The sequence below is a fragment of the Epinephelus lanceolatus genome, chromosome 2, assembly GCF_041903045.1.
Source record: "Epinephelus lanceolatus isolate andai-2023 chromosome 2, ASM4190304v1, whole genome shotgun sequence".
NCBI lineage: Eukaryota > Metazoa > Chordata > Actinopteri > Perciformes > Serranidae > Epinephelus > Epinephelus lanceolatus.
In genome coordinates, this window is record NC_135735.1 from 31,969,799 (window position 1) to 31,978,560 (window position 8,762).

The following is an 8,762-nucleotide window of genomic DNA, read 5'->3' on the forward strand; positions in this document are numbered from 1 at the left end:
GATGGTTGATATATGTGCATGCCCGTGTGTGTCTTATTGCAGGCTCATATGCTCACCAGCCAGCACAGGGAGCATGTGAGGGGGGCTGGGGTTGGCGATGGTATCTGGAAAGGGAAGCAATCACAAACACTTAAACCTGCAAATGGCCTTGATGTCCTGTGCTAAGCAGTCTGTGTTGACTGATGAGCCTGTTAACCCTGGCTGAAACAACTCCAGCACAGGGGATTAGACATCAACGCTGGTCCCGGCTGTTCCTGGCCCATTTTGCATGGGAATTGTGCATATTTAATCTAAGGTGTGCTGAGGTGCAAAGACAAGCCCCCCTCTTCTCCGTTTCTCATTATAGATGTGTAATAGCACCCTGAGGCTGGGGGCCTTAATTCACCAGCCGCGGCCCCAGTCTTAATCTTACCCTCAGTCTCAGCCCCCACCGTGCCTCAGTGCGTACTCTCAACCCAAATCAGTCCTAGTCCCTAGCTCTCTTCCCAAGATTTGTCTCTCTTAGTCCTATCTTACATTGTGCGTTAGCCTAAACCATGCAATTCCTGGGGTGAAGCCTTTTTACCTTCCTAAGCGCAAGTTAAGACGGAAAGCAGCCCAGTGTTAAAACAACGCAAGGGGCTACACTTGTGAGAGAGTGGTATCGATGAGACAGTGATATGATCCAAGAAGGCCGGTTAGTACATCTAGGAGTTTAAAAGCTTACCAGAAAACAAAACACTGCACTGAGGTCCATTAGACTATCAGGTAAGGTTTTACAATTCTGGAAAGTTATTTAGTTATTTATCTTTTTTGGCACAGTGATCACCTGGTAAACAGACAAAATGCTGCGTTTACATTATTTGCATTACATCGGACAGTCCTGCACTATGCCAGATTACGCTGCCTTGCACTGCAGCAAAAGTTCTTCATGCTCAACCTCCTTTATGAGTTCTAGTGCTCTGCTCTACTTTACCCTGGCAAACTCTCTAGAGGGTAGAGCTGAACCTGACATGAAAATTCATGGCTGAGCAGAGAAGTATACGATGCCCAAAACTGAGTTAATCTACTCGTAAGAAAAAAGGTCCAACGAATATGCACTTATATTTGAGCTGAAGTGATACATTGATACGTTTATTTTTTACATTGTTTTTTACACTCATTCATGCTGTACATTTCTCCTTGATTTGCCAACTCTTCTTGCTGTTGTACCTGCAAGGCCAAAACTGCTGAGGCCTTTTCAGAAACTAACATTGGAGAATGGAGATAAAATGCATGCAGGCAGCAATAGGGTTTGGTAGGTAAATCATAGCGCAGTAGTCAGACCCAGCTCATTTCTGGTAATGTTGAAGGAACACGGTCGTGTTTCTTAGCTTCGTAAGAGCACTACAAAACTCACAACACACCTCAAGGCAGTGAGGTCAGTTAGGTCAATAAAGATGGTTAGATTTTTAAAGTTATTCTGTTGAAGGCAACATTTCTACATGGTGGTGATTCATGTATGAGAGAGTTTCCCTGATTATTACTGTAATTTATTACTTTTTTCCACCACATACAGACACATGTCAGCTGCAGCTGCTCATTCCTTCATTAGTTGTGTCCTCGTATGGACATGCTGCTGCTTTTTGTTGAAATGGTTTCTTTGTTTCTTCATGTTGCATTAGTTGGGAATTCTGCATCCGTTCCCTGATTAATGCGATTGAGTGTCAATGACAAGAGCTCTCTGAAGCATCTATCCATCTAATTCCATCTATCACTCCATCTCTCTCTCTCTCTGTCCTCTCATCCCCCTCTAATCCAACCAGCACTTCTCTGCAGGACAGATCAATTAATGTGTCTTCTCGTTTACTCATTCCTTTTACCCTTATCTTTTTTCCCCTCTTACTTTTCTTCATATTCCTCTTCAGACGATTTTCTCATGCATCTCTCATGCATCATATTACTACCTTATGAGAGAAAAGTATGTGTGGACTGAGTGTGTGTGTGTATGTGTGTGTGCATGTACGTAGTTTCAAGAGGGACCTCATGCTGTGTGTGTAATTTCTTGTTTGTACATGGTCCCGAGCATCTTTGACCACTGCAGAGCAGGGGAGAGATGTTTAGAGAGACAGAGAGGTTGAACAAGACAAAAAAAAGATTGAGAGAAAAGGAAAGAGAGGGGGGAGAGGGGAAAAACAGGATGATAACAAAAGCAGCTCGGATTTCACAGACGCATATTTCATCAATCATGTGAATAAGTCGTGGTGATTATGCATGGCGGTGGCAGGCCGAGGGGGGGCTGATTACCATACACCATAAAGGCTGCTTTCTTATCTCACACACACTGATTAGTTTCTGTCTGCAGATAGCCTCTCACTCTTCGCTCTTTTTTTACCCACACACACCTACACAGACACTCGTGTGGTGCATCTATCTCTGGCATACACACACATTCTTTACATGTGTGTGCGCGCGCACACACACACACACACACACACACACACTGATGCTAAAATTCCAGGTAACTGGAATTTACCTTGTGAGAGTAGGCCAACCTCCAGAGCCAGATGAGAAAGGTTTATGGAGCCTCTCATTGCTAACTGGTTTTACGTAATCAGGACTCAGAATAATCTTCAAGAGAACTGCAGTAAAACCATGGGAAATACTTGAAACACTTCCCCCCAAAACATTGTATGTCAGAGATGGATTTAAGTTCTGAATGGTACAAATGACAACAAAGGGTTTTTTAGGACCCAACATGGAAGCATTGTGACAAGAAAGCAGAGTTTTGCTTAAGTGTTTAGAGATTTGTGCAGTTTACCTAGGCAAATAATAAAGCAGGAAGTGGCAGGTTGCTGACATGGTTAGACAAGTTTCAAGACTCTCTGCAAAGCTCCTTTTCCACTGCACAAAAATCCCACTAACACCTGCCAAAATCTGGCTTTTGTATTTAACGGGAAAGGGTACAATCGGCATTAACTCCCGGGGTTTGGCTCCAGCTCCGTTTGGCACCAGTTGGCAGTGATGGAAATACAACACCCGGGTGTTTAAGGTAATTTGATACAATGACTCACTGCCACAAAATACTGTCTGTATCTGTCCAAGCAGCATGAGAACATTAGTCTGCACTGAATGGAAAAAGAAATTGAAAAAGTAACAGATATATATACAAAAATACCAACCGCAACATTTTCACTGGCCACCATGCACTTTCTACTGTTTACTAACCTGTTTTCCAGTGTGTTTGTGATGTTAAACGTAACAAAACAGTAAAAAAGAAAACAACTAACAAACAGAAAGGCATACTTGCCTATAACAGAGTCATGTACACAGCTCTGGTCTGCTAGTCTACTGTGAAAACAGTCTAACATCTATTTTTGAAGGTTTTCCCATGTTTAAAAAATCCTTGCATAAACACTTTATGGTGGAAAAAAAGGGTACAAGTTGAAACAAGGTCTAATGTGCCACCATACTACTATGAAAAATAGCAACAATAACATTTCTAAAAGGTTCCTTTTTTTCCTCGTGCAGTTGCGTGAAAACCAATGTCTTGCAAGCAATTATTAATATCCACAATAAAAAAGACCATTGTTCTGTATCTTCAAATAAGATTGTTTCGAAAAAGGAGAGGTGCTGTTTTCACAATAGGCCTTTTACACCTTTGCAGCCAAAATTTATATGAACATATATGTTGTTTACTTTTGCTTTGCTTTACTTTTTTGGTGGACTGATTGGTCACTAGGAAATAGAAACCAAAGTGTCTTCCTATCTTATCCTTAGGCTGAAATAATTTGGTCCTGTTTTGGTGCTGTGGGTCATTTTCCTGGACCTACGGCCTTTACATGATGCATAACGAGAGAGAGGAAGCGAGGCGGGCTGAGGAGGTGAGGCTGGGGCAAAATCAGCTACGTATCAAAGGCCTCGCTTTGTGTCTCAACCAGGGAATTAGAAATTACTCCTTTCTCTTGCGCTCCCCTCTCTCTCTTGCTCTGATATATAATGTAAACTCATTTAGTAACCAGGCTCGAGCTGCGTTGCACTGTCTGAGTGTCTGCATGTGAGAAGTGCGCCTGGGATGCATTAGGGCCTCCTGACAGGGGCCTGGGTGAAATAAGTGAAATTAATGGAGCTCCTTTCATGTCGGACAAGGCCGCAGCACCCCTTTCACGCCGCGTACAGTCACAGAAAAGTCAATACTTCTTTATTACTCCTCGCTTGCCCTACATTCCCCGCTACAAGTGCTCTGCTCGCTAATTGGTTTCAGTTTGCAGAGAAAGAGAGAGAGAAATGGGAGAGAAAGAGAGGGAGAGGACTCTATCCCAAAGAACACTGAAGCAAATAAATCAATCTCATATTTTTTCTCCCCGCTGTCTTTTTTCATTGAGTAACATCATGGCAGAGAGAGGGAGAGATGAGAGGGAGAAATGGAGGAGAGAGGGAGAGGGTAAATGGTTGGTTAGAGCACGCCTGGTCCCCAGGGAGCATAATGATATCTGGGAGCCTGTTAATGGAGACGAGTGGTTAAAGTGGTCTGGGGCCCGGGCCAGGTCACCCCTGGGAGCTTCTAACCAGCAACCTCACCTCAGTTGGCTGCTTGCGCTCTGGGCTCAGAGGCACAATGGAGCATCCCACCAAAATATAATTTCAGGCAAACGCTTTGATAGATTTACAGAAAATGACATTCAGCTCAATCATGTGTGGGTGCAGGTGTGAGAATCAGTCTTAAAATGCATTGAGGCCTCTTTGGCAATTGTTTGCATGGTGTTTCTCAAACCTTGCTGCGCTTATGTCGTCCTACATGTCAAATTACCAGAAATATTGTCAGTATGTGATGTTGTCTTGTATTATGGCATGTGCATTGTCTGTACAAGTAATGGACGCAGCTATCATGATGTCACTCATTGGTTTGTTGACTCTCATTTTGAAGCCTCAAGTTTGGCATTTCGGTCTTCGCCATCTTGGAGACAGTAGTGACTGTATTTGGACAAGAGGCTGGCGCTGTGGAGGACTGAGAGGTGGATCTGAATTAGAAGCCAAGGACACGATCAACAAACAGTCTGTCCCTCAAAGAATGAACCAAAACCATTTTGTACCAGGGTGTAAACATGTAAACGTGTTTATTTCTGCTGTAAAGTTGGGCATTTTTAACATGGGTGTCTATGGGGATTGATTGGTTTCTGGAGCCAGCCTCAAGTGGCTGTTCAACGAACTGCAGTTTTTGGCACTTCCATGTTGGCTTCAGTTTTCAGTCCTGGAGGTTTCCACTTGGGCACAAGGTGCTGAATGAACACACTTTATTTTTTCTACTGAAATAAGAATGTTTTGTAGCAGTAACTCAAAACGGCAAAGGTGCACATACACCTTGTTCAGGATTTGGAATTTGAATACTGTAGAAACTTTATAACTGTGTGTGCCTACATTTCTGCAAATATAGCCTGTATATGTGTGTGTGTGTGTGTGTGTGTGTGTGTGTGTGTGTGTGTGTGTGTGTGTGTGTGTGCGTGCGTGCACACCGTATGTATGTGTCCTGTCTGGCAGTATGCTGTTCACTGTTGTGCTAAGCTTAAGTGGCAGTGGGGTTAGCCTCTTTCAGAAACAGCACAGCCACAAATTGATGTGACACTTTGAACCCCCTCCCTCCCTCCATCGCCGCCAGCCCACCATCTCCCACACACACACACTCACACACACCAGCCTCCAGTTAAAAGGAGGTCCCACCAGTCTCGTTTTCTTTCTGCGTCCCAGCTTTCACAGCTCTGGAGTGTGGGCTAGGGTAGGTTTGAGGGGTTGGAGCGTGTGTGTATGTGTGTGCGTGCGAGCGTGTGCGTATGTGTGTGAAGGAGCTGTCACACAGGGCTGGCATCACCATCCAGTTTGCCATCTCTTCCTCAGCTTGACAAGTCCCTGCTCCCTACCCCATGGCTAACACACACACACACACACACACACACACACACTTGTGCCATCTCTCTGTCTCTCTCTCTTTCCTCTGTCACACACACATATGATATGTGAACACATCAATCACCAACTCACATGCACAGTTTGAATGCATACAATGAATACATTTATAAGCGCACACCCACACGTCTCCAGGTGCACATGCGGCCACATGCTGCAAATTACGCAATGAATGGGTTTGACAAAACATGCAGCACGCTCGTGACACTGTGACAGTAACACATCACATCACATAATTGTTACTGAAAAGTGTAGCTGAATTTAGACTGGAATTTGCTCAACTCTTGTATGTTAGAGTTTCTGTTTGTGTGGCATCGCAGTGTGGTGTGTGCATGTGTGTGTGCGATTGTGTGAGATCTTCTCCACAGTTGTTGGCGTCAGATCACAGAGGGGTTCTGTTTGTTACAAGGACAGGCTTGTCCCCGCCCCCAGGCGTCGGCATTACGATGATTGTCATGGCGATGGAGTGTGAGTGACAGGCGGGATCACATGTGGTAGCCGGGGAGCAGGAAGCCCGAACCGCCCCAGTCCCTGACATTAGTTTGTCCTTCATCAAAACTTTACACTCGTTTATAACTACTCACTCCCTCTGTTGCAAAATCTCTCTCATTTACTTCTTTTTTTACCATCTGTCTCTCTCATGTACTGATCTCTCTTTCTCTCTTTTATTTCTATTTCTCCGGCTCTTTCTCTCTCATTTACATTTTGTTTAATACTCCACTCCTCTTTCTCTCCTGTCTCTCTCTCTCTCTGCCTCTCATTTACTTCACAGTTTTTCTCTGGCTGTCTTCATGCAGTGCCGAGCTTAAGATACTTTTTTTTTTGACATCACATTGCTCTCTAGGTAATCCAAGTAATTGGTTAAAAGGGCAAATTGAAGAACAGGTTGTATCATTACACACAAACGCACACACACATGCACAGTGCACTCTAGCTGGTTATAAAAGTGGGCTCCGAAACACCTATGGAACAACAAAGTGTGTGTGTGTGTGTGTCTGTGTGTGTGTGTGTGTGTGCGCGCGCGCGCATGTGTGCGCACAAGCATTTTTATCCATGTGGGTTTGCCTCTGCAGTTTTTATTTGTCAGAATGTATGCATTGATGCAAACTTGTGTGTGTGTGTGTGTGTGTGTGTGTGTGTATACAGATGCACGTGTATGTGTGTGTTTTGGTGAGAGAGCGAGAGCTTTTTGTGCATCGCAGCAGAAAAGGAGGTCAGGGTTTGCACGGAGACTCGGGCATTCATCATTAGCCTGCTGCTGCTGCCGGTAATGTTGCCCGTTACAACCGTGATTAAGAGCCCCGCTTAGTTCCAGCAGCCGGTGCAGACGCACAAACACACACAAATACACACTCGTATGTGGTACTGACTACGTCTCTGGTTCTCTGTAGTTTTACAGAAAACTCTCTCTTTTACACCATCGCCCAGTGCTGTGTGCGTTCATGTGAGTGTGTGTGTGTTTGTTGTTTGGGGGCTGTGCTGTACATGGTCTCTAACTGCGAGGAGGCTTCAGGGCCTGATGAGAAACCTGTCACAGTCATTCATGAAAAGAGCAATTCACTGCTACACACTGCACACACACACTGCACACACACACACACACACACACACACATAGCAGGAGGCTGCACATGGTCTTGGTGAATGTGTTTATGAATCATAATGGATGGATGTACACCTTCATCCCTATTTATAAAAGCTGGTAAACTGTCATGGCAGTCTAGTGTCATTCAGCAATCACTGGATGATATTATTTTTGTTGAGAAGTAGATGAAGAAAGTCGGTAGAAAGCCACGTTTGCCTTTCTGCCCTTAACCAAATGCCATCATATCACACAACAACACGTTGCATCCTGTCAACTCTAATTTTTAGTGACCTATCAGACTGCAGTATGTTCTCCATATGTAAATACAGCAGGTGAGATCAACAGCCACTGAATAAAAGTAAATAAAAGACAGTCTTCTTTCAGGTCATCCCCTAATTGTCTTGGGTCTGTGATTAGCTTGCACAAGAGATGTGAAAAATGAAAAAGGACACATTAGAAGTGGGTGAACGCTGGTGTTTTGGTTTAACCATCTACTTGCCTCATGTGTGAAATCTAAGTTTTTAACTTAATCAAGGCAAACCAGACATAATGATCCTCCTTTTCTGTTTTTCCCATTTTTTTCTCTCCATCCCTCCTCCTCGTGTCCTCTCTGCCTTGCCTCTCCTCCTCTCCAGCCATTCAAGACAGTGTTCGCCAACTACGACGTCTTTGATGAGTGTGCTCATCTGTCCTCCAAGGCAGGCAGCATTATGTGACACACCTCCTCATGGCCTGAGAAGATTAAGAGAAGTACCAATAAAGATTGCTTATTGCATTTCTTATATTGTGTTTAGTTCAGTGCCTGATGGTTCATGTGAACATTTTCTTCTGTTGAGTCTTTAAATTTAGTGTTGCCGCCTAATATGTCATATGTATAGTTCAACTTGTGTATAAATAAGAGTCACTCGTTGGGTTTCCATCCAAATATAGTGCCGGTTTATCTGAATTTTCAGAAAATTAGCAAAATAAAATGTACATTTATGTGCTTTTACACCTGCTACTGTTTATGGAAATACTGGACGTTAGTTTATTGAGATAAGCAAACCAGTAGGTGGGACTGATTCTCCAGTCAGACACCACTGCAGAACAGGGTGCAACAAGATGAAGTCATTTAGAGAGCGCCAGTCAAACCTCAAACAAAGGAAAACAATGGATGTATAATAACAGAGAGCAGACTGGAAATAGAGAGTTTTGAGCAACTAATACTTCAGCTATGTGCTCTTGGAAGAGTTTTGGTAACAGCCTTGTGTGCATACATA

General features: G+C 43.8%; 1 protein-coding gene across 2 annotated transcripts in view; it reads left to right on the forward strand.

Moving 5' to 3' along the window:
- The window catches only part of spata17 (spermatogenesis associated 17), a 46,029-nt gene extending 37,535 nt beyond the window's left edge, over window positions 1-8,494 (forward strand). For both annotated transcript variants that reach the window (XM_078160668.1, XM_078160664.1), the window contains exon 10: window positions 8,139-8,494. The gene's annotated coding sequence lies outside the window, so the exon portion shown is untranslated. The remainder of the gene's footprint in view (window positions 1-8,138) is intronic.
- The last annotated feature ends 268 nt before the right edge of the window (window positions 8,495-8,762 follow it).